This window comes from Hylobates moloch, unplaced genomic scaffold (assembly GCF_009828535.3).
Source record: "Hylobates moloch isolate HMO894 unplaced genomic scaffold, HMol_V3 SCAFFOLD_10, whole genome shotgun sequence".
NCBI lineage: Eukaryota > Metazoa > Chordata > Mammalia > Primates > Hylobatidae > Hylobates > Hylobates moloch.
Window position 1 is genome coordinate 44912853 of NW_026652285.1, and position 25331 is coordinate 44938183.

General features: G+C 38.2%; 1 protein-coding gene across 1 annotated transcript in view; it reads right to left on the reverse strand.

The window, feature by feature from the left end:
* The window catches only part of ABHD17B (abhydrolase domain containing 17B, depalmitoylase), a 49215-nt gene that overhangs the window by 13699 nt on the left and 10185 nt on the right, over window positions 1-25331 (reverse strand). The window lies entirely within an intron of this gene.

A 25331-nucleotide genomic window follows, 5' to 3' on the forward strand; every position in this document is an offset into this window, starting at 1 on the left:
TGTGCCAAGTGCTCTATGTGTATTACTTGGTTTAATTCTCAGAGCAACTGTGTAAGTTGTTGTGAGAAAGGAAATTTGCACAAGATGAGGCAGTGGTGGAGCCAGGATTTCACTCCAGGCTGTCACTACACTATGTTACTGGGCTACACTGCCTCACAGATTCAGAACACGCTCAGAAGACTATCACTTTGGTCACAGTGCCAGTGGCCCAAATAACCTATAGAACATTAAAGTGTATGTATGTATGTATGCATGCATGTATGTATGTATGTAATTACTGCCCAAACTAAAAAGGCTATAATATAAAGTTTATTGTGGAAAAAAGGTAAAATCTACTAAAGGTAAACTTTTCTAAATGTTTGGAAGAGAAAGAGTACAAGGTTTAAAGTTAGGAAGCTGGGGTAAAATCCTACCTCTACCACTTACCGTTTACAAGCTGTATGTCCTTGGGCAAACTATCTCTTTGACTCTCATTTTCTTCATAAGTAAACAAGGCCAATACCTACACTGAAGGACCTGGTTGTGAATATCAAATGTTGGTGTAGTGAAGGCCCATCATACAACATATGGTGAGTGATGGCCATATCATTGTCACACTTTAACTTAGGGACAAAAATAAAGTAATACTTGTTTGTTCTATCAGTATTTCCTTCTATCTTGTCCTTTTTCAAATTCCTGTCTCTTTTTAGCAAAATTAGGCCATTGCTTAGTTCCAGAGAAAAGGCATTTAAAACCAACACCTTACAGGTTTGGTGGCATCCAATTTTCTCCAAAAAAAAAAAAAAAATCTAAATATAAGAATGGGGGAAAAAAGTACATTATTATGCCAAAAATGGGAAGAAAACAACTCAACAGTGACTAAATGGTTGAGAATATCTGGGGGGAAAAAATGCCCTTTTCACTCAATACAGAATCAAATATATCCTATAATGCTCAATATAAATGTGTTTATAAGAAGCAGCAGGAAAAAGCACAGGAAGAGAGAAACAAGGGTAGGTATAATATAAAAGGCTTCAAAAGGTGAGACAAGGGCAGAAAAACATCTTGGATATTAGGAAATGCTTTAATTGCTTTCTACCTTTATTCCTTTTTAGGCTTCAAAATACAGCCTGAATAAGTTAATGGCTTACTCTGGTTGGAACAAGAAATAGGACAGAAATAACAACTAAGTGTTGTGCTGAGAATGATTCTAAGGCATACACAGGGCTTAGCCAGCAAAAGATGTGATAAATTAGTGATGTTTACTGTAGACTCTGGCTACAAATTTACTATCCTGGTCAGGAGGATAAAGTGTCTGTTGAAGAAGATGGAAGGGAAGGGACTCAAAGGGTCTGTTCCAGAGGAGGAAATGACCTGCAGAAAGGTGATGAGGTACAAGGTATAATATCAGTGCTATCTGTTTAATATCTGTCTATGGTTATTTGTCAACCCCAATTACCTCATATACCATTGACTGCTGAGCCACAATAGCCTTTTAAAAAGCTTAATAAGTAAATGGTACGTATCTAGACTATAGTCCTATAATTTATCTCTTAGCCAGAAAAACTTTTGTTGTTGTTTTTCGAGACGAAGTCTCACTCTATCGCCCAGGCTGGAGTGCAGTGGCGCGATCTTGGCTCGCTGCAACCTCTGCCTCCCATGTTCAAGCGATTCTCTTGCCTCAGCCTTCCCAGTAGCTAGGATTACAGGCACACACCACCATGCCCAGCTAATTTTTTTATTTTTAGTAGAGATAGGGTTTCATGATGTCAGCCAGGCTAGTCTCGAACTCCTGACCTCAAGTGATCTGCCTGCCTTGGCCTCCCAAACTGCTGGGATTACAGTCATGAGCCACCGCACCCAGCAGAAAAACTTTCATACACTATAATAAACCACTTTTGAAATAAACCTGGCTGGCTGAACATATATAATGCTGTGAAGAAGTTTCTGGGGATGAACACCAAAGGAGAGAAGCAGAAAGGAGAAAAACTGCAGTGTCAGGGTCTAGTTTAATGACAACTTCACTTCCTTAATGTTGACAGAATGATTCCCCTCTTCCACTGCCCAAAAGCCAGATAACTGGGGCTTATTTAATGACAACAACTTGCAAATGATCACTTTCCTAATAAGAGGCGTGGTATAGGGCAGCAACACAGACCTACTTTCAAAAGTTAATTGAATACTTTTTCTGTAAGTCTGAAAAATTTCACAAAAACTATAAACAAAACAAATAAATCTACGTTTTAGTACAGTGTGAGCAAGTTACTGAAGAAAAACATTTTATTCTGCAAAAAAAAAAAATCACTGAAATAGCTTGTTAAACTTAGATAATTTCAAGTCCAACTTGTTCTTATAAAACTCATGTAGGGCTGGGCACAGTGGATTGCTTGAGCAGTAACAGTTGAAAAACACATCAGTGAGCTAAAAGATCAGGTTGAGTAATTTGCAAATATGGAATTTTTTTGTGGGAATTAAGAGACAGAAAACAATAAAATTTAATAGATAGAAACAGAAGAAGTAGAAATATCACTATCCATACTATAGAAGTTCCAGGAGAAAATAAAGATAAGACTATCTAAGAATTTCTCAGAATTAAAGGGGGAAAAAAAGTCAGATTGAAACACCTCAAAGTGTACCAAAAAACAACAAACTACTTACAAATGAACAAGATCAGATGAACACATGACTTTCTAATATAAACACTGGAAGCCAAAAGACAATGGAGAATTTTAAGCTAAAGATGAAATCAAACTTTTAATCTAGAACTGTATATAGAACAAAAATACAGTTTTAATATAAGGATAAAGGTATCTGGGCTGGGTGTGGTGGCTCACTCCTATAATCCCAGCACTTTGGGAGGCCAAGGTGGGAGGACCACTTAAGCAACATAGGAAAACATTGTCTCTATCAAAAAAAAAAAAAGAAAGAAAGAGACAGAGATCTGCAGGCCCACAAAAACTTGTAAGACTTAACCAAATCAAGTCTCTCTTTGAAAAACTCCAGCAAGGAGGGAAGCAGATAAATCCAAGGGAAGGCCAGGCACAGTGGCTCACACCTGTAATCCCAACACTTTGGGAGGCCGAGGTAGGAGGATTGCTTGAGCCCAGGAATTCAAAACCAGCCTGAGCAACATGGCAAAACTCCATCTCTATAAAAAATACAAAAACTAGCCAGGCATGGTAGTGTGTGCCTGTAATCTCAGCTACTGGGGTGGTTGGAGTGGGAGGACTGCTTGAGCATGGGAGGTCGAGGCTACAGTGAGCTGTGATTGAGCCACTACACTCCAGCCTGGGCTACAGAGTGAGAGCCTGTCTCAACAATAACAACAAAACAAACAAAACCCCAAACCCCAAGGGAATTCTATGAGATATCTGAGATATGAGAAATAAAGGAGAATAGTTAATACAATGTTTTTTGTACAAGTGAGCAATGGGAGCAAGGAGGGTGAAGACAACAAAGTATATCCCTAAAAATCCAGAACAAAAACTTTGGTGAATGAATATGAAAAGGATTGACAAAAGAGGGACTATTTAAGAGGTAAAAATGTGCTGGGGTACCTGACTTGTTGAGGATGCTACTGATACTAATAAGCTTAAGACATAGAAGAAAAGCATGAATATAAGCATGACTCTTAATAAGTCAGATATAATCATCAGAAGAATGACAGTGTAGGACACATCTAAAGGAGTTATAATTATCCATTACAAAAGTCTAGCTTTAAACATTAGTGTCCAACTTAAGGAGAGAGTAAACAAAAAGAAAACAAGAAAAAGAAAATTAAGAGCAGATATCAACAAAACAAAGAACAAAAAGCAATGGAGAACCAAAAGCTGATTTAAGAAAAGGCTTCCACTACTACTAATAGCAAATAGCATTAACTGAACACTTACAAAGTGTCAGGCACTATTCTAAACACTTTTCACACATTAGCTAATCCTTTCAACAATCCTCTGCTTTAGGGACTATTATTACACCCATTTTGCAATTGAGAAAACAGAGGCATAGAATAGTTATATAAGTTGCCTACTGTCACAAATCTGATCAATGGAACTGATACGTGACAGAATGACTGTGTAACCCAAACTCATAACTACTGCTTTGTGGAAAGGGTACTCAGACAAGACTGATCACAAGAAAGAGATAAGCAAAATAAACAAAATAATGTACTAAAGGAAAAAGGACTTTGAGCTACAGACATAGTTTCTAGAAACGAAAGAATATCATGTGTCAATAAATAACCTAGACAAAATTCACGCATTTTTTTTTTTTTTTTTTTTGAGATAGAGTCTCGCTCTGTCACCCAGGTTGGAGTGCAGTGGCGCGATCTCAGCTCACTGCAAGCTCCGCCTCCCAGGTTCACGCCATTCTCCTGCCTCAGCCTCTCCGAGTAGCTGGGACTACAGGCGCCTGCCACCACGCCTGGCTAATTTTTTGTATTTTTAGTAGAGACGGGGTTTCACCGTGGTCTCGATCTCCTGACCTCATGATCTGCCCGCCTCAGCCACGCATTTCTTGAGTAATATAACAGGACAAAATTGGCACAAAGGATAGAATATGCAAATAACCATCAGAACTTCAAAGGGAAATCAAAGACCATCTTCACTTAAAATACTTTCATTAAGTGAAGTTATTCCAGAAAATGAATGCTGCTCAACAATTGCTTTCTGAGGCTATCATAACCTTTATCCCAAAACTTAGAACTGTAAATAAAACTGTAAGTCCACTTCACTTTGAACATGCATGAAAAAACCTTAAAAACCTTAAAAAAAAGAAACAACATGTAAAGTGTATATAAACACAAAATACAAAATCAAGCTGAAAGACAAAAATGACAAATCTTCTAATGTTAAACCAAAGTAATTCACATTAATGAACTAAAGAAAAAAAATCAAATGGTTTTCTTAATAGATATACAGGGACAAAACAGTATGTTTGGTAGATGATATAATCACCCTGATAGAAAACCAAAAGAATCTAGAAAGTATTAAAACAAATGAGACTTCTCAGCAATTTTGGCAAATGCATGAACTTAGGTAAAGTTGGTACAGTTCAATGTTAGCTAGCATTAAACAACTAAAAATAGTTTAAAAAATTATAAATAAGATTGCACCCACAACCAAAACAACTATCTAGGAATTAATATAAAATAGAATGCAGAAAACCTTTATGCAGAAAAATTTTAAATAAGAACATTAAAAATGGAAAGAATGACTTAATAGCATTGAGAATGTCAACTCTCCCAGAATGAAAATTTCAAGGTAATTCCAATCAAAATTTCAGCAGAAATTTGAGGAACTCAAAAGTGATTATAAAATTTATATAAAAGTATAAAGGTCTATAGAAAATAAAAAAAATAAAACTAAGAAAAAAGACTCCTCCACTTATAATCAAGAAAAACAAAATGCAGAGAATTCATACAGAACCTCAAGGAACCCAGAATAGCCAAATCAATCTTGAAAAGAAAAACTAAGTTGGAAGATTCACACTTCCCAATTTCAAAACTTATAAAGCAACAATAATCAAGACAGAATGCTATTGGCATAAGGACAGACAAATATATCTAAGGAATAGAACTGAGAATCCAGAAATAAACCTGACATTTATGGTCAGTTGATTTTTGACAAGAGTGCCAAAACAATTCAACGGTGAAAGAAGTGTTTTCAACAAATGGTGCTAGGGCAACATAATATCCACATGCAAAAGAATGAAATTTTACTCTTACTTCACGCCATATACAAAAATCAACTCAAAATGAGTAAAAGACTAAATGTAAGATCTAAACTATGAAGTTCTCAGAAGAAAATATAGGCATAAATCTTTGTGACCTTGGGTTATAAAATGTTTCCTTAGAAAAGATACTGAAAGCACAAGTAACAAAGAAAAAAAATAGATAAATCAGACTCCAAAATTAAAAACTTTCATGTTTCAAAAGACACAATGATACTGAAAGGACAACCTACTGAATGTTAGAAAATACAAATAATCTTTACAATTCAACAATTTTAAAAGGACAGCCGGGCACAGTGGCTCAAGCCTGTGATCCCAGCACTTTGGAAGGCCGAGGCGGGTGGATCATGAGGTCAGGAGATCGAGACCATCCTGCTAACATGGTGAAACCCCGCCTCTACTTAAAATACAAAAAATTAGCAGGGTGTGGTGGCACGTGCCTGTACTCCCAGCTACCCGGGAGGCTGAGGAAGAAGAATCACTTGAACATGGGAGGTGGAGGTTGTAGTGAGCTGAGATCACACCACTGTACTCCACCCTGGGGAACAGAGCAAGACTCCATCTCAAAAAAACAAATCAAAAAAAAAAGAAAAAAAAAAAAACAATAAAAGGACAACCCAATTAATAGGCAAAAGGATTTATAGACATTTCTCCAAAAGATATACAAATGGCCAATGGGCATGCGAAAAGATGCTTAACATCATCAGTCATCAACGAAATGGAAATCAAAACCATAAAGAGATACAGCTTCATCTCCACTAAGATAGCTATAATCAAAAAGACATAATAATAAAGGTTATCCGGCAGGTGGAGAAATTAGAACCCTCATACACTGCTGATAGGAAGAAAAATGGTAGTCACATTAGAAAACAATCTGATATTTCCTCAAAAACTTAAAGAGTTGCCATTTGACAAAGCAATTCTACTCTCAAGAGAAAGCAAAACCCATGTCCACACAAAAACTTGTACATGCATGTGCAGCATTTTTTTTTTTTTTTTTTTTTTGAGACAGAGTCTCGCTCTGTCACCCAGGCTGGGGTGCAGTGGCGCAATCTTGGCTCACTGCAAGCTCCGCCTCCCGGGTTCACGCCATTCTCCTGCCTCAGCCTCTCCGAGTAGCTGGGACTACAGGCGCCCACCACCACGCCCGGCTAATTTTTTATATTTTTTAGTAGAGACGGGGTTTCACCGTGGTCTCGATCTCCTGACCTCGTGATCCACCCGCCTCGGCCTCCCAAAGTGCTGGGATTACAAGCGTGAGCCACCGCGCCCGGCCAGCATTATTTACAATAGCTGAAAAATGTAAGCAATCCACATGTACACCAGCTGATAAATGGATAAACAAAATATAGGCTGGGCGTAGAGGCTCACGCCTGTAATCCCAGTACTTTGGGAGGCCAAGGTGGGAGAATCCCCTGAGTTCAGGAGTTCGAGACCAGCCTGGCCAACATGGTGAAACCCCACCTCTACTAAAAATACAAAAATTAGCTGGTGTAGTGGTGCATGCCTGTAACCCCAGCTACTTGGGAGGCTGAGGCAGGAGAATTGCTTGAACTCGGGAGGCAGAGGTTGCAGTGATAGGTTGCAACTATCGCGCCACTGCACTCCAGCCTGGGCAACAGAGTGAGATTCCATTTCAAAAAAAAAAAAACCAAAAAACAAGAAAACAAAAACAAAACAAAAGGTAGTACATATATCCATAAAATGGGGATGAGGAGAACAGGAGGGATGGAGAATAATAACTAAAGGGTAACAGGTTTCTTTCTGGGGTAATGAAAATGTTCTAAAATTGATTTGGGTGATTTGTTGCACAATTCTGTGAAAATTCTGTGAATATATATATTAAAAATATTGCCGGGCGCAGTGGTTCACACCAGTAATCCCAGCACTTTGGGAGGCCGATGTGGGCGGAACACGAGGTCAGGAGTTCGAGACCAGCATGACCAACATGGTAAAACCCCATCTCTACTAAAAATGCAAAAATTAGCCAGGCGTGGTGGCACACACCTGTAATCCCAGCTACTCAGAGGCTGAGGCAGGAGAATCATTTGAACCTGGGAGGCGGAGGTTGCCATGAGCTGAGATTGCACCATTGCACTCCAACCTGGGCGACAGGGCGAGACTCCATCTCAAAACAAACAAACAAACAAAAATTGAGTTGTGTCTCAAATATTTGAGTGTTATGGTATGTCAATTATATATTAATAAAGAAGTTACCAAAAAATGTCTATAAAAAGCAAAGGTATATATACATATTTGTGGGGTAGATAGGAATTTTCCCTCCCAGATATTAAGACACACTGCACAAAGTCCAAGTAATAAAGACAGAGTGGTGCTGGTACAGAAACAAATAGACCTACTAACGGAGCTTATCAATGAACCCCTATGTGAATGGGACTAGGGATTGACACAGCTGGTTTCTCAAAGCAGTAGGAAAGGATGGATTCTTTAGTAGATTGTGCTGGGAAAACTTACCACATGGGTAAAGTGGTTGGATCACTACATCATGGAATACAGAAAGCAAATTCCAGGCAGATCACAGACCTAAAGAGCAAAACTAATTTTTACACAATCCACAAAAGACAAACATTGGTAGATTTAGCTTCATTCAAATAAAAGATTTCTCTTAAATGAAAAATATCAGGGCAGGCATGGTGGCTCACGCCTGTAATCCTAGCACTTTGGGAGGACAAGGCGGGTGGATCACCTGAGGTCAGGAGTTCAGGACCAACCTGGCCAACATGGTGAAACCCCATCTCTACTAAAAATACAGAAATTAGTTGGGCATGGTGGCGCATGCCTGTAATCCCAGCTACTCGGGAGGCTGAGGCAGAAGAATCACTTGAGCCCGGGAGGCAAAGGTTGCAGTGAGCCGAGATTGCGTCATTGCACTCCAGCTTGGGAGACAGAGCAAGACTCTGTCTCAAAAAAAAAGAAAGAAAGAAAAGAAAAATGTCCTTTTTTGGATGATTTCATCATCCCAAACTGTCAGAATATTTAAAATGTAGGGAACTTCAGCAAAAACCAGAAAAAACTGGGTAACTCAAGAACAATGGGCAAAATACAGGAATAGACAATTCATATGGCTAACAAGTATATGAAAAAAGGCTCAACCTCACCAACTATCAGAGAAATCAAGAAATAATACATCAAAACTAAAAGAAAAAAGTAGAAAGTTGAGTATTATCAAGTGCTGGTGAGAATGGGGAAAATGGAAATCTTTGTAAACCGCTTGGTAAGCTATTGTGTTTACCAATGACCCAGAATCTCTCTCGGGTAAATACTACAAAGAAATACTTGCACAGGTCCTTTAAGTGTATCTTAAGTATTATTTGTGTCAGGGCCTGAGATGCAATATAGGTTCCATACCTGGGGAAATGAGTAAGCATGTGTTGGATGCGGATAATGGAAAATTAACAAAGTCAGAAGCAATGACTGATGACTAGGGATTAAATATAATGGTATTGGGTGAAAAAAGTAAGGTACAAACAGATCTATAATACCATTAACATACATGCAAAACAGACATAAACATTACCTTTGAGGACAAATACATTTCTAAGGGTATGTGTGTCAGAGTATATGCTTACGGAAGGGGTAATGGGGATGGAGGTTGAAGGGAAAAAAAAAATACAAATTAAGTAAAACAAGAGCAGGGCCTATGCTCATAGATTGATGGTAATAATGCGCCATGAACTAGATTAGAAATTCCAGAGGGTAACAATCACATCTGCTTGCTTACAACTGGACATCTAGTATCAAGCAGAATACTTGACATATAGTAGGGTTTCTAATATTTTTTAAATGAATGAGTTAGTAAATTATTAAGACTGATTCAACTCTTTGCACCCAAGAAGCTCCTACAAAAGAAAGAAATTCACTAAATTTACATGTCAAGAAAGAATGCAAAAATGTTTTGTTACTATTACTTAGGTTTTTCATACAGGGGCGAAACAGAAGCTTTTTCATATGGGGGCAAAAGAGAAGCAGTCAAATAAAAATCTGTCAACCTAAGTGGGGGCAGGTGGAAAAAGCCTTGCAAGTTACTCAAATCATTCAATGTGTTATGCAACACAGAGAAGGACCCTATTCCAGGGAGGAGGGAATCTTGCCCCTCTTGAAATAAATACACAAAATGAAAAGTCAGGCCGGGAACGGTGGCTCATGCCTGTCATACCAGCACTTTGGGAGGCCAAGGCAGGAGGATCACTTGAGGTCAGGAGTTCGAGACCAGCCTGGCCAACATGGTGAAATCCCATCTCTACTAAAAAAATAATAATAATTAATACAAAAATTAGCCAGGCGTGGAGGCGTACACCTGTCATCCCAGCTACTTGGAAGTCTGAGGCAGGAGAATGGCTTGAACCCGGGAAGCAGAGGTTGCAGTGAGCCGAGACTGCATCACTGCACTCCAGCCTGGGTGATAGAACAAGACTCCATCTCCAAAAAAAAAAAAAAAAAAAAAAAGGGGGGGGGGTGGGCGGTAACCTCAATGTTAAACAGATGACCCATTGTGAAAATTAAGGTTTTCCTTTTGGCAGGGTATTCAACAGTTTCTTCACTTACAGCAAAAGCAATTTCCTAAAATTGTATGAAATAATAATTTAAGAATCTGCTTCTCCTGGTAATGTTTTCCTCCTCAATGACAAAGAAAAAAGATGAATAACTGATTCTTTCTCAGCAAAACAGGAAGACTAATGTTAAAAAAAAAAAGTTCCTAAATAGAATGGCCTACTGTATCTCCTTCCTCTCTTCTAACATAAGAAATTACTGACATGACTCTTGTCAATTTTTGATGTAATAACAATTTACTAGGGGAAAAAAATCTCCTTTTGATCTCCTTGTAATAGTTTCTTGGTAATGCAGACCAACTCATATTACTACTAATTATTATAAGGTTTAAGATTCTTGGTGTACTGAACTAGTATTAAAAGTCTTTAAAAGCAGGTTTAGAGAAAACATTTAAAAGAATGCTTATATCTTTCTTCATTTTGTGTGATATGTTGACAACTATGCTCAGTACACTGTATATGATAAACCATTTAAATTTTGATATATTAGATTTCATGTTAAGAACTATAGTCTAAAATTCAAGATGAATTACTCCATTTATGGATAAATCTGGGGATGCAATATCATTCTATGCAATCTGTAGTAGTATTCAAAGTATAGCTACATGTGAAACTCTGAGTGTTATGTTTTTTAGAAAGCCATACACATTACAGAGTTTAGTACATAGAGAAGCTGAATATTCACCTTGAAAGAAGATGAAGCATCCAAAACACAGTATCAAAGTTTCCTGGGCCAGGCACAGTGGCTCATGCCTGTAATCTGAGCACTTTGGAAGGCCGAGTCAGGAGGATCTCTTGAGGCCAGGAGTTCAAGACCAGCCTGGGCAACACAGGGAGACCTTGTCTCAAAAAAAAAAAAAAAAAAAAAAAATCCACTAACTTACTAACTACAACTTGGACAGGAGGTACTTAGTTGTAACAATGTTTTAAAACATTTTCTATCTTATCTGGGCATGCCTTATGCAGGACGATAGCTGGTCACACTCTGTTGCCCTGGCTAGAGTGCAGTGACGTGATCTTGGCTCACTGCACCCTCTGCCTCCCAGGCTCAAGTGATCCTCCTACCTCAGCCTCCCGAGCAGCTGGGACCACAGGTGTGTGCCACCATGCCTGGCTAATTATTCGTACTTTTTGTAGAGACAGGGTTTCATGGATGAAACAGGGGTTTCACAGATGAAACAAGAGTTTCATCTGTGAGATCAAAGGGCTCAAAATTCAGGTGACTTTGCAGGAAAAAGTCAACTCTGCTTGAAGACACAAACTAGATGAACTGCATGCTACATGAGTTTTTAAACTCGGAGAAAAAATTTAAAAAATATTAATGTTTTAATATTTTGAATTAAAAGAAGAAATTTTTGCAAAACCTCTTCTTTGAAAAAGAATCATGTCTGGTACTTTTAAGGTAAAGTTGCAATTTTTAAATACCAATAAGATTCTAGATATAGAGTGTAACAGTGCCAATGGGTCACTTGAAAACACCCTTAGAACTGTGGGTTTTGTTGGGGGTACATTGAACAAACGCCTTAATAATTTGAGTTTAGAAAAATTTAGAGGAGTTTCTCAAATGGAAAAAAAATGTACTGGGCAATGTGCAAATAAGAGTCCTTTCTCACCGGTAGAAAGTATTGGAGTTAGACAAAAAAAGAAAGTTGAGGTGAAGATAGGAGGCATCAACCAGAGACATCAAAATACTGTCAGTTCTAGTGTAAGTTGTGAACTCACTATTCTAGTAAAAAAAAGCTAGTAAGGTTCAGAAATGAAGATGTTAGATCTATGATGACATTATAGTAGAAGATGAAAATTAAGCGTAAAGAGTCTATAAGCTGTGCCAAGCAAACTAATTTGGGTCAGAAGTCCTATTTAGTTTAATGCAGTGCTTTTTATTACTTTTGTTTTCCCTCAGTTTCTTGATACTACTAGACACTGCACTATCAAAGCACTCACTCTCCACATATGATTATTTAAATTTAAATTACCTAAAATTAAATATTCACTTCTTCAGTCCCACCAGCCACTGTGGCTACAAGTTACACAGCATAGTATGAATATTTCTTTCACTACAGAAAGCCCTAATGGGCAGTGCTGAACGAAAACCTTTGAAACCCAGGCAATCCAGAACAAACAGTTCCATGCTTTAAATTCATACTAGCTTCAAATGTTAAAGAGCACCTTCCTTCCTGGCTTTTCCATCAAAGTACATATAGGTAAATCTCATAGATCTTTCTGTTGAACATTGATAAAACACATAGAACTAAGTGAGATTGCCTACACAAGACTATTCTGGAAAATTTTATCTTTACGACACAGACTTATTTCTAACCCAATTCTAACATAAAAGCCATTTTATTAAAAATGAGCAGTGCAACTCAATTAGGCTATCTACATGTTTTAATCCACGGTTTGATGAATCAAAAGGATTCATGTTCTTGAGAGGTTCCTTGTAAGCTGAAGTTGCAAGTAAACCATGAGAATGTGTAAAAAACACTTGTGACTATTAGCTAATGAACTTCTGAACATAGTCCAAAACAGTATCCTAAACACTTACAATCTTGATGATCCACCAGAGCAATGCCCTAACAAGTGAACCAAGTCTTCCTGATGGAGCAGTAAAACAGGTTGTTGGTTTTTGCATATGCTAGTATCACATATTCCTATAAAACTTTTGGTGACTGGAAAGTACAATTAGCTCATGGCTTTTAAAAGTCATACCTTTACCTGTTGCTGAGCATAAGCTAGACATGAACAGACACATGTTTTCTCTCCCTAATGATCAGCTTTTGGCATTTCTATTCTAAGAATCCAAATCATGCTTATCCTCAAAGTTCATAGAAAAGCTGTCATATTACATTGTTCCAGAAACATTCCACAATGCACATTATTCCCTAGTTTATAAGTAAAATAAGTCCCTGAGAAACTTTTCAGGTGAGTACCTACTCAATATTTTTCATACCATAGAACACCCATATGTACCCCAATATTATCTAGTCAATGTAGTCACAAATTTCACAAAATTTAAGGATTATTGATTATAAATAATGAATACAATCTTTTTTAAAAAGAGGTTCATATTATGGGTACCCCAGTTTGAATTTCTAAGAGTTACAAAAAAGATTATTTCTAAGAGTTTATACAAAAAGATTATAAAACCATTTACAAGTCAACACAACATATAAGCATGGACCCAAACAACCCTTATTTACCAAGCAGTAAATAAAATAAGGTGTTTCAATAAAGTTAAAAAAAACTTTACCAAACAACAACAAAGGTTTTGTTTTTTAGGCAACTGAAACTGCTGTAAAACATATTAGAGCTACAGTGAAAAGACAAAAATGTAAATGGTGATAATACTACTACTGTACTCAAATAAATATTAGTCAAGTTCCACAATAGGGATTTGATATTTTAAGAAATAACATTGCTATTATGAAAGTATTACAAGACAAAGTTTTAAAAAAAATCAAACCAGCCAGGTGCAGTGTCTCACGCCTGTAATCACAGCACTTTGGGAGGCTGAGGCGGGCAGATCACAAGGTCAGGAGTTCGAGATCAGCCTGGCCAATATAGTGAAACTCTGTCTCAACCAAAAATACAAAAAATTAGCCAGGCGTGGTGGCAGGCGCCTGTGATCATAGCTACTCGGGAGGCTGAGGCAGGTGAATCACTTGAACCTAAGAAGTACAGGTTGCAGTGAGCCAAGATTGCACCACTGCACTCAAGCCTGGACGAGAGTGCGAGACTCTGTCTAAAGAAAAAAAAAAAATCAAACCACATGTTACACTATTTTTTAAAAGTCTCCTCGCCAGGCTAAAATAAGGATTGGTTAAAAGTCCACTTCAAAAAATGCAGTTCCCTAGATACTGTCTCCAACTCATAAGAGTAGAGGTTTACATTGGGAAAACCTCTGAAGAATCAGACTAATCTGAAAGACATATCTTAAAAGATACTGATATGGCAAATTACACAGGGAAGTTGGGGGATCTGGGAGTGTATTTGTGTGATACTGGTGGGGGACAGCTATGCTCTCTACTGTAAGTGGGATGTCAACATGTAAGAAGTAGTAATATAATACTGTTATCTAGCGATATGGAAGTAAACACCAAAAGAATCATTCAAAAATAAGTAAATGCCCCTGGGAATTTGTAGAATTATTTGGCTTCCTGACCACATGTACAAAACTGATAAAAAACAAAAAACGACCAAAAAAAAAAAAAAAAAAAAAAAAAACACTTAAAACTTCTTTAGTCTCTTCCCTAATCCCAACCCAAACCTCAGCCTTGTTCTCAGAAATTACAATTTCGGGTCATTTGTTTTTAATTCTTCTAGTGTTTACTACCATACTCATTTTTTTAAAAAATCTATTATTGCTTATTACAGTGTAGCCTCATTATAAAAGACTGAGCGGGCCGGGCATCGTAGCTCATACCTGTAATCCCAGCACTTTAGGAGGCAGAGGCGGGTGGATCACTTGAGGTCAGGAGTTTCAAGACCAGCCTGGCCAACATGGTGAGACCCTGTCTCTACTAAAAATAAAAATAAATAAATAAATAGATAAATAAATAAATAGCCGGGAGTGATGGTGCATGCCTGCAATCCCAGCTAGTTGGGAGGTTGAGACTGGAGAACAGCTTGAATCCAGGAGACAGAGGTTGCAGTGAGCCGAGTTTGTGCCACAGCATTCCAGCCTGGGTGACAGAGCTGGACTCTGTCACACACACACACACACACACACACACACACACACACACACACGAAAGACTGAGAAGATTTATCCTAATTCCCGCCTTCTCTGCTCATTCTGATTTATTTTAGTTTGTATTAGTTATAACTTTAGATATTATAGCTGAACCTGTATTTCTTATTCTATCAACTTTAGGAAGTTTCTTCTGGCTCCCCCATGTAATCATATACCATTATTGCTGACTATACAATTAAGTTTCACATTAAGTTTTATATCATTTGCAGTTTATTAAGTTTTTATCTATTAGTTGATTCTCATTAATTGGATAATAAAAAGTGCTTACAGTGTCATTCACTGCCCATCCAAGGGGCATGGTAAGATTCAGAGAATAAATAGCAACTTTATGTCACTAAATTCCAAGTATCAAGGTGTTTACGTTATTGATACTCAATTACACCTCACTGTTCAAAAATAAGGTACATTTTCGTTTGCTTCACATTTGGACTTGGCAGAAGAGGCTTTAATTTTTCTGAAGTTTTTGCCTTTTTATTACATTTAACATATTCCAATTTATTATTAGAATTTGTTCAACAAAATCCATGTTGTTCTTAAAGACATGTTTAGACCCCGGGGATTCTGTTTTAATTTTGAAATAATTATGTTCTGGATTAGTTCACAGCCCAGTTGTCTGCCTACCTAGTACTTCTTTTCATCACAAATTTCTGTTGATTCTTAATCTCAAGCTCCTTTTTGTAAGATTTTTTTGTTTGATTTCGCTGCACTACGACTCCCAAGCACTACCCCCCAACCCCTCACCCAAAGGTCTGGGGAAGTAAACTACACTGTTATGTATACTTCCACACTTACAGCAAACTAGGTCTGCTTCAGAATTATAGGTTGTTTCTTAAAATTCTCCTCGAAATTTAAATCATTGGTCCACATTTTCTAGCACCCAGTAATAAAAGTGTCTACCAATCTGATTTTTAAAAAGTGATTCTCATCTCTCCCTGCAAAAATATTTATGAGATTTCCCTACATCCTTAGCTCTGAAATTTCATAAGACTATTATCTAAATGTGTGTTATTGTTTGTTCATTTTGTTTTATACTTAATGGGTCCATTTGATCTAAAGCCCTGAGTCTTTATTTAGCTCAGATAATTTTTCTTCTATTTCTTTCCTCTCCATCTTCTCTGTTCCAAGTGGAATTCCTTTTTAGGAATCCTAGGACTATCCACTATATCTATAAAGCTTTTCTTTTTGTTCTCTTCATTTGTGTTTTTCAGGTAATGCTTGTTCATCTTGGGTTTCATGCTGTTGGAATGCTTCTTTCTTGACTGTTCATATTTCTAAGCAAAGAACTACATTGGGTTTCCTTTATATTTGTGTAAGCCTATTGACCCAGAAGGCTTATAGTCTGAATAGGACTGACTGCAGAATTGGAACTCCTGTAAGTGCTAGAATAAAGAGGATTTTGGAGATAGAGTAATCAGTGTCAGTCTGTCTCTCACAAACACACACATACGCACTCTCTCTCTCACACACATGCCCACACCCTGTCTACAGGGCAAACAAGTATGCTCTGTTTATCTCTTCAATGGGACCAGAAGATGCTTTACAAATATTCGAGAACATAGTACAGCTTTAACTACTTGGTCCAATAATGTAATTAAAAATTTTACCCAGTAACTTCTTCTAGTGAGATGCCAATGAAGCCTTTGGACAGCACGATAGCACAGTGTAGTCCAAAGAGCACTAAGAATCAAAAGAGCCATGGCTTTCAGTTCTAGTTTTACTACTAAAAAGCTGGTGACTTTAGGGAAGTCAATCTCTTTATACCTCATTTTCCTTTTCTACAAAGTGAAAAGCATAAACTGATAATAAGGTTTCTTCTAGTTCTAAAACTTTGTAACTAAGATGTTCTCATAAGCTTCAGATACAATCTTCCACACTATATAAAAAGAATGAAGAAATTTATAATTTGAAAAACTTCAGGTTTTCAAAGTTGTTCCTGCTACTAAAAACAAAGCTCCTGGCCAGGCGCAGTGGCTCACACCTGTAATCCCAGCACTTTGGGAGGTCGAGGCGGGCGAATCACGAGGTCAGGAGATGGAGACCATCCTGGCTAACACGGTGAAACCTCGTCTCTACTAAAAATACAAAAAAATTAGCCGGGCATGGTGGCGGGCACCTGTAGTCCCAGCTACTTGGAAGACTGAGGCAGGAGAATGGCATGAACCCGGGAGGTGGAGCTTGCAGTGAGCGGAGATCACACCACTGCACTCCAGCCTGGGCAACAGAGTAGATGCCCTCTCAAAAAAAAAAAAAAAAAAAAAAACACAAACAAAAAACACGAAGCTCCTAAACAGGTACACTATATTTACCAAAATTTAGTTAAGATAAAATTTGTAAACATAAATTTACATTTAGCAAATTAATTTGGAGGGGGGAAGGCAGATGATAAGGTGGGGGAAGTGCAGAGGTGAAAGAGTAAGGGAGGTTGTCATTTCCTACAGCTGTCTTCCAAAATGAGTGGTTTTTGTATCTTGGTCACTGTAGGGAAATAATGTTGTGTTTTTTAAATTATGGTAAAATATAGATAAAAGTTACCATTTTAAGTGTACAGTTCCATGGCATTAAATACATTCGCATTATTGTGCAATTATCACCAGATTTTACTTTTCATCTTCCCCAACTGTAACTCTATACCAACTAAACAATAACATCATTTTCTTCTCCTGCTAGCCTCTGGCAACCACCATTTTGTCTCTATGAATTTGACTATTCTAAATACTTCATACAAGTGGAATTATACAATATTTGTCCTTTTGTGACAGGCTTATCTCATTGTAGCATGTCTTAGAATTTCCCTTCCTTTTCAAGGCTGAAAAATACTCCATTGTACCTAAAACATATTGTTTTGTCCTTTGCACTCACACCACAACAATCACCAGAATATTTCTGTGACCAGATGTATGAGAGATTTCCCCCAATGCAAGCAATCACTTCTGCAGCGGACACCAGTTGGGTGTCCTCCCACCCAGTTCAATTCCAGCATTATCTACCTGGAGACAGTGTCACATCCCACAGGTTGAGGGCTCGCCACTTCCAATCCCAATCTAAAGCCCCAGGTTGTTTTACCTATGCTTCTAACTTGCTATAAATTGGGGTTCCCACAACCTCTTATTCCAGTTCGATTAATGTGTTAGAGCGACTCACAGAACTCACGGAGACAGATTTACCAGTTTATTATAAAGGATATTACAAAGGATACAGTTGAAGAGATGCACAGGGCAAGGCATGTAGGAAGGGGATGCCACCCTCCAGGTGCTCAGCCATCTGGAAGCTTTCTGAATCCAGTCCTTTTGGATTTTTATGGAAGCTTTGTTAAGTAGGCAATGACTGATTAAATCACTGGCCGTTGGTATCAATTTAACCTTCATGCCCTCTCTCCTCCCCAGAGATTAACAGGTAGGACTGAAAGTCCCAACCCTCTAATCCCGCCTGTTTCTGGGTAACTAACATCCATCCAATAGCTACCTAGAGGTGCATGGCTTTCAGTCAACTTATTAGCATACAAAGATACTTCACTGGCCTGGCACAGTGGCTCACACCTGTAATCCCAGCACTTTGGGAGGCCGAGGTGGGCGGATCACAAGGTCAGGAGATGGAGACCATCCTGGCTAACATGGTGAAACCTCGTCTCTACTAAAAATACAAAAAAATTAGCTGGGCATGGTGGCGGGCACCTGTAGTCCCAGCTACTCGGGAGGCTGAGGCAAGAGAATGGTGTGAACCCGGGAGGCAGCGCTTGCAGCGAGCTGAGATCGCACTACTCTAGCCTGGGCGACAGAGCGAGACTCTGTCTCAAAAAAAAAAAAAAAAAAGGATACTTCACTTTGGAGATTCTAAGGATTGTGGAAGTTGTATGACACAACACAAGAATGAAGATCAAATATATATTTCACAATATAATGCACATTTTGCTTGTCCTTTCATCTACCAATGTTTGACTTATTTCTTATTTATCAGTTGATAACAAAATAGATACTATAACCAATTTGTGTATACATATAAAACTGGATTAAGGTAATAAATACATTAAATTTCAAATTTTTTAGATTTTTTAAAGACAGTATCTCAGTCTGTTGCCCAGGCTGGAGTGCAGTGGCACCATTTGGGCTCACTGCAACCTCTGCCTCCCGGGTTCAAGTAGGCTCTGCCTCAGCCTCTCAAGTAGCTGGAATTACAGATGCCCGCCACAACACCCAGCTACCAAAATTTTTAGAAGTTTTATCTTTAGCACTTGGGGCATTATTACTAAAAAATTAAATTGCAGTCTGTACATATTATTAAAAGCTACCTTCTAAAAGCATGGAAATGTATACAAAGGGCCCAGAAAGTCTTATTTCAAAAGGAACTAGACTTCTTGGGCTTAAAAATGTTCATTTTAGCCAGGTGTGGTGGCTCATGCCTATAATCCCAGCTACTTGGGTGGCTGAGGTAGAGGAATACTTGAGCCCAGAAATTTGAAGCTGCAGTAAGCTATGATCACACCATGGCACTACCAGTCTAGGTGACAAAGCAAGAACACGTCTCTTAAAAAAAAAAGTTTCTTTTGATTGTACAATTAATCAAATGAACCACTTCATAAGTCATTTACTAACTATAAGGTCATGTTTGCCCTTATTAGTTTTGAACCATATAACACACCCCTCCCCACTGCAGATACTTAAATTCAAGTATACCTACACCTAGCAATGGCTGCCACACAGAAATCACTCAAAAGCCACTGCTGGCTGAGCTGAATTTTGTCAAAACAAATCAAACAGTATTATTATGACTGGCAAATCCAAACTTTCAGGTTTAAAACTTTGCTAGGTTAGGAAAGCCAGGCTAGTGTTAATTTACCAAAACACATTTATGCAGCACTTACTATGTCTTGCTCCAAGTACTTTAACAATCATATGAGATAGATATTATTTTTTCCTCCCTCCGCCCACCCCATTTACAGATGAGGAAATAGAAACATAGATAAGTTTAACTTATGCAAGACCACAGTGTTAGTAAATGGTAAAGCCAGGTTTCATATTCAGCAGTCATCAGGAAGTGTTCTTAGACCTGGAAGCCAAGAAGTTATAACTTCTTAAGGAATTTGACTAGACCAGTACTTACTTGCCTAAAGCCTATGTCCTGGCCAAATAGGGTATATAATTGTGTTTCAGGCTGAATTATCTGTCTTTGCAACTTACTCTCAAAATTCTTCTGCCTTCTGAAGAATACCAGTATGGAAAAAGGAGGCTATGACCCAGTATAGATTTTTAAAGTTGAGAAGTACTACATTACCTTACTTTGTAAAGCCTGCAATTTGAAGAATGCATCAAGCTGTTCAGCCTCTGAAACACCAATCTGTCAATGTTCTAACAGTTAACTTTCTTATTAATATCTTCTACCAGAAAACGTCAGTGTCTCAGGATAACATTATACTGTATATTGCTCTCAGACCTGACTTTGGACAAACCCTTATTTGGATGGTTCGGAGCTAGGTACTATTTAATCAATTCCATGCAAAATCACTTAATGTGCCAACAGCTTGGGGTCAAGCCTAAAAATTATCTTAGAATGCAACAGGACTAGAGTCTGTGGTTCATGGAAAACTCCTGAAACTACATGCAAAATTTTGGGACAAAAGGTCCAAAATATTTAATAACAGACTGACTTGAAAACTACTTTCTCAAAACTCTGGAGGTTCTTAAGATATATCACATTTTCACTTTAAGCTTCTCAAGCTTTACCACTCACCCAATCTAGAACAGCTATAATATCTTAATTTCTATTTAGAAAGCTAAAAGAACCCTTCCTTTTTGCACCTATCTAATCTGTGGTTAAGATGGATATTTCCAGTGCTGTATAAGACATTTCTGTTACAAAATAAACCAAGCTGAATCTTAATCTACTCATATCTTGATTCAGTGAATGCTCATTCTGTCCCCAGCTTCACTTCTATATGATTAACATTCTCAGCTGTAGATAGGAATTTCTACATTGTACTCTTGACTTCAATTTCTTTTTTTACCTTTTAGAATTGCATAAAATTGCAGACTACAAATGTAGTAGCAGACGTCTTACCCCTGCCCTGAAAATATGTCTACATACGGGCATTAAGGAATATTCCTAGTTCTGTCACCTATCCAGTGGGGGTTCAAGAGAACTTGGTCAAGATACCAAACTTCTAAAAAATATCTTGAGTTCTTGATAACTGAGATACTGATGAAGGAGGAGGGTTAGAATTTCAGCCTGTGAATAAAAAACATGCCAAATTTGTAGCATAAGGCTTCAGTTTTTCCTAGTGGAAATGCTGTTTAAAAAGTCCTCTGATGGTTATTACAAAGTCAACCAAATAAACGGGGTCTGTGTATATATACAGTTCTATCTTCTACCAAAACACACACACACACACACACACACACACACACACACACATATACCTTCTTCAAGACATAGGAGTGTCCCTCTCCTCACCTTTTCAAAGGCAAATGTCAGAATTAAAAGGGAAAATGGGATAAATGGACATAGAGAAAATTGATTAAACCCCTGTATAGGTTTTCACATTGCTGCAAAAAAGATCCTTTTTTCTGAGCTGAAGAAGTGGAATTTGGTTAGGAAATGTCATCTCTCTCTTCTAGCGGCCCTGGGGCTGATTATATGCAAAACCTCTTAGAATAAGGGTTAAGATGTTCAGTGGTGGGTGCCCAAGAGGAAGTACAGAACAATAAGAAAATGTTTAGGTCTCTCATTGGAGACACATGAATTTATAACTAGAAAGAATTTTAGGTGCCAACTAATGGCTAATAAATCGATCTGTCCCCTTTTAACCTAAAGATTAACCAAGAAAAGTTATAGAAGTGGCAGCTCCAAGAATAACCTATAAAACTAATAACAGTTGGCTTAGAGGGTTTCAACCACTCCATATCATTAAACTTCTTGTAACCTTGCTCTACATGAGATATAAAGTCATTCTGCAGGCCACGTTCAGTGGCTCATCCCAGCACTTTGGGAGGCCAAGGTGGAAGGATCACTTGAGCCCAAGAGTTCAAGACCAGCTTGGGCAACATAGTGTGTACAAAAAATAAAAATTAGCTGGGTGTGGTGGCACACGCCTGTGGTCCCAACTACTCAGGAGTCTGAGGTGGGAGGATTGCCTGAGCCCAGGAGTCGAGGCTACAGTGAGCCATGATCGTGCCACTGCAATCCAGCCTGGGCAACAGAGGAAGACCCTGTCTCAAAAAATATAAAAAATGAAATTAAAATGAAGCCATCTCGCAAAGAATTTATTTCCCAAAGGAATTTATATTCATCATTTAACTATCAATTCCTTTTCCATATACTGTATATAATACCTTTTTAGTAGAGATATGGGGGAATTATAACATTTATGCAGTCTCAATATAAATGTAATACTCTTTAACTCTCTTTACATAGAAGTTGTAACATGTCAGTCAATCCTTACTAATGTGGCCTTCAGTTTGTCTACCCAGTTTGGCTAGCTGCATAAACTGTCATCTCTACCACTTCCTTTTCCTCTGGCTGCAGTTGTTTTCCCTTAATCATATGCATCTGTAAGTAAAGGTTTGAAGAAATAGCACTACTCTTAGATGTGTAACAAACACCTGTTACTTGTGCTTAATAAAACTTTTCCGGCCTCAAAAAGTTTACATTTCACCACCTTCTTCAAATATGGAAATATTGTCTTTTCATACATTTTTTTCAGTAGTGCGTAAGAAGAAATGGAATAAAGATTTCAAAGAACAGTTTAGATGCCTAATATAAGAAAATAAGAACAATATATTTAACAGATTGGGAATTAATGTTCTGTAGGGTCTTTTCATCCAATAAAAAATTAAGGGCTATTTAATGTGGAGTAGATTTTAAGCTTTCAGAAATCAGAAGACAGCAGAGATCAAGAATTAGGAAAGCCTTGTGAGAGAATTAGAACTTCAGTTAGATATGACTTCCCAAAACCGAGGGAAAATCCCCCAAGGTAGGAGGATAATGTGTAAAGTGAGAAAGAAGAAAAGCATAGGGTGCATGGTGGAAAGGAAGTAAAAACATGGGAGGCTGGGCATGGTGGCTCACGCCTGTAATCCCAGCACTTTGGGAGGCCGAGGTGGGCAGATCACCTGAGGTTGGGAGTTTGAGACCAGCCTGACCAACATGGCAAAACTCCGTCTCTACTAACAAAAATAAATAAATAAAAAATAAATAAAATTAGCTGGGCATGGCGGTGCATGCCTGTAATCCCAACTACTCAGGAGGCTGAGGCAGGAGAATCGCTGGAACCCAGGAGGCGGAGGTTGCGGTAAGCCAAGATCGCGCCATTGCACTCCAGCCTGGGCAACAAAAGTGAAACTCCATCTCAAACAAAGAAAAAACACACATGGGAAAGGGCGGGTTTAGACATGTGAGAAATTTAAAAACAAATCTCTGGCTGGGAGTGGTGGCTCCCACCCGTAATCCCAGCACTTTGGGAGGCTGAGGTAGGTGGATCACTTGAGCTCAGGCATTTGAGACCAGCCTGGGCAACATGGCAAAACTGTCTCTACCAAAAAAATTAGGTGTGGTGGTGCACACCTGCAGTCCCAGCACTTTGGGAGTCTGAGGTGGATGGATCACCTGAGGTCAGGAGTTTCAGAGCAAGCCTGGCCAACATGGTGAAACCACATCTCTACTAAAAGTACAAAAATAAGCCAGGTGTGGTGGTGCGTGCCTGTAATCCCAGCTACTCAAGAGGCTGAGACATGAGAATAGCTTGAACCTGGTAGGCAGAGGCTACAGTGAGCCGAGATTGCGCCACTGCACTCCAACCTGGGTGACAGACCAAGACTCTCGGGGGAAAAAAAAAAAAAAGAGCTGAGTAGCAACAATACAAGCAAATACTGTTTTTGTTTTTTCTTTTAAAGAAATGTCCTAGGGTAGGTCTGAAAAGTATTTTAGCCAAAGCTGACAGAACAATGTTTCCAAAGCCGTATGCCAAGTCATGCAACTGGGGAAGAGTGGGATGGAGGAAAGCAGAAGAGGTTTGTAAAAACATTGAGGCAAATCCTTTATTTGAGATGAATCTCATAGGCTGAGCCTGTAGTTTTTATTTGGTAGTCTATATGTCTAGGGTATCTCTGGTGTAAATACTTCTTTGTGATAAGGAAGAAAGCAGGCATTTAAGACAGGTGGTTTGCTCACCCTTACAAATGTTGCACATCAGGTTACTAAATGGTCTTGCATACCCTTTTAGGCAGGGATCCCATGGACCCTGTTATTAGATGAGTTAAATATATCTTTGACAACATTACTTGGATCTGTAGGAAATATAGGAATTGTGGAAGGAGCACTAGCCCAAGAGTTGGAAAAATGAAGGTTCTGGCTATAATTCTATTTAAATGAGCTCCATGCCCCCTACTGCCTCAATTTTAATGTGAAAATAATGCACTATGAGACACAGAGATTCTCCGGCAAAATTATACTAAATCCCCCCTCTTCTCTGTAAACTGCCTATTTCGGGGACATCATCTCCTATGTTAACATTATCTTTATGCAACTAAATATGGCTCTCTTCCTGCCTTGTCCTTACAGAAACAAAAACAAAAACAAACAAAAAAACCCTTTAATTCTACATTCCATTAAAAATACTGAAAATATTTTAAAAGCTTCTAAATGACATTTCTAAAAGAAAAGTAAATTCTTTAGGAGCCTTACTAAAAACAAGCCAGAACAGTATCAGATAGGCAGGAAATTTTCATTGACTTTAATATCTTAAACCCCAAAAAAGATAGTTCAATTGAAAAGTCAATTTATGTCATCTTTAATTGTAAATAAGAACAAATGCAATTCTCTGAATTTATTAAGATTGCCTTTTCTATTCTTTTTGTACTAGTTTCTCACTATGAGGAAATGAAAGGACTAACTAGGGTTATATAGAATAAGAAAACAGAAAGAACAACTCAAAATGTGCGAGTAAACACAAAGAAAAATATTTGAGCAAATGTGAATTTCTTCCATTCATATGTTCTCCTAATCTACAGTTTCTTTTCTAGATGGCCTACAAGGTGATTTCCTGCTTAAAAACTCCTTGATGGCTTCTCTCTCTACTTGTAAAAAAATCAAGGTCGGGGACGGTGGCTCATGCCTGTAATCCCAGCACTTTGGGAGGCTGAGGTGGACAGGAGTTCGAGACTAGCCTCGCCAATAGGGTGAAACCCCGTTTCTACTAAAAATACAAAAATTAGCCAGGCATGATGGCGTGTGCCTGTAATCCCAGGATTACTCGGGAGGCTGAGGTGGTAGAATCGCTTGAATTCATGAGGCTGAGGTTGCAGTGAGCCAAG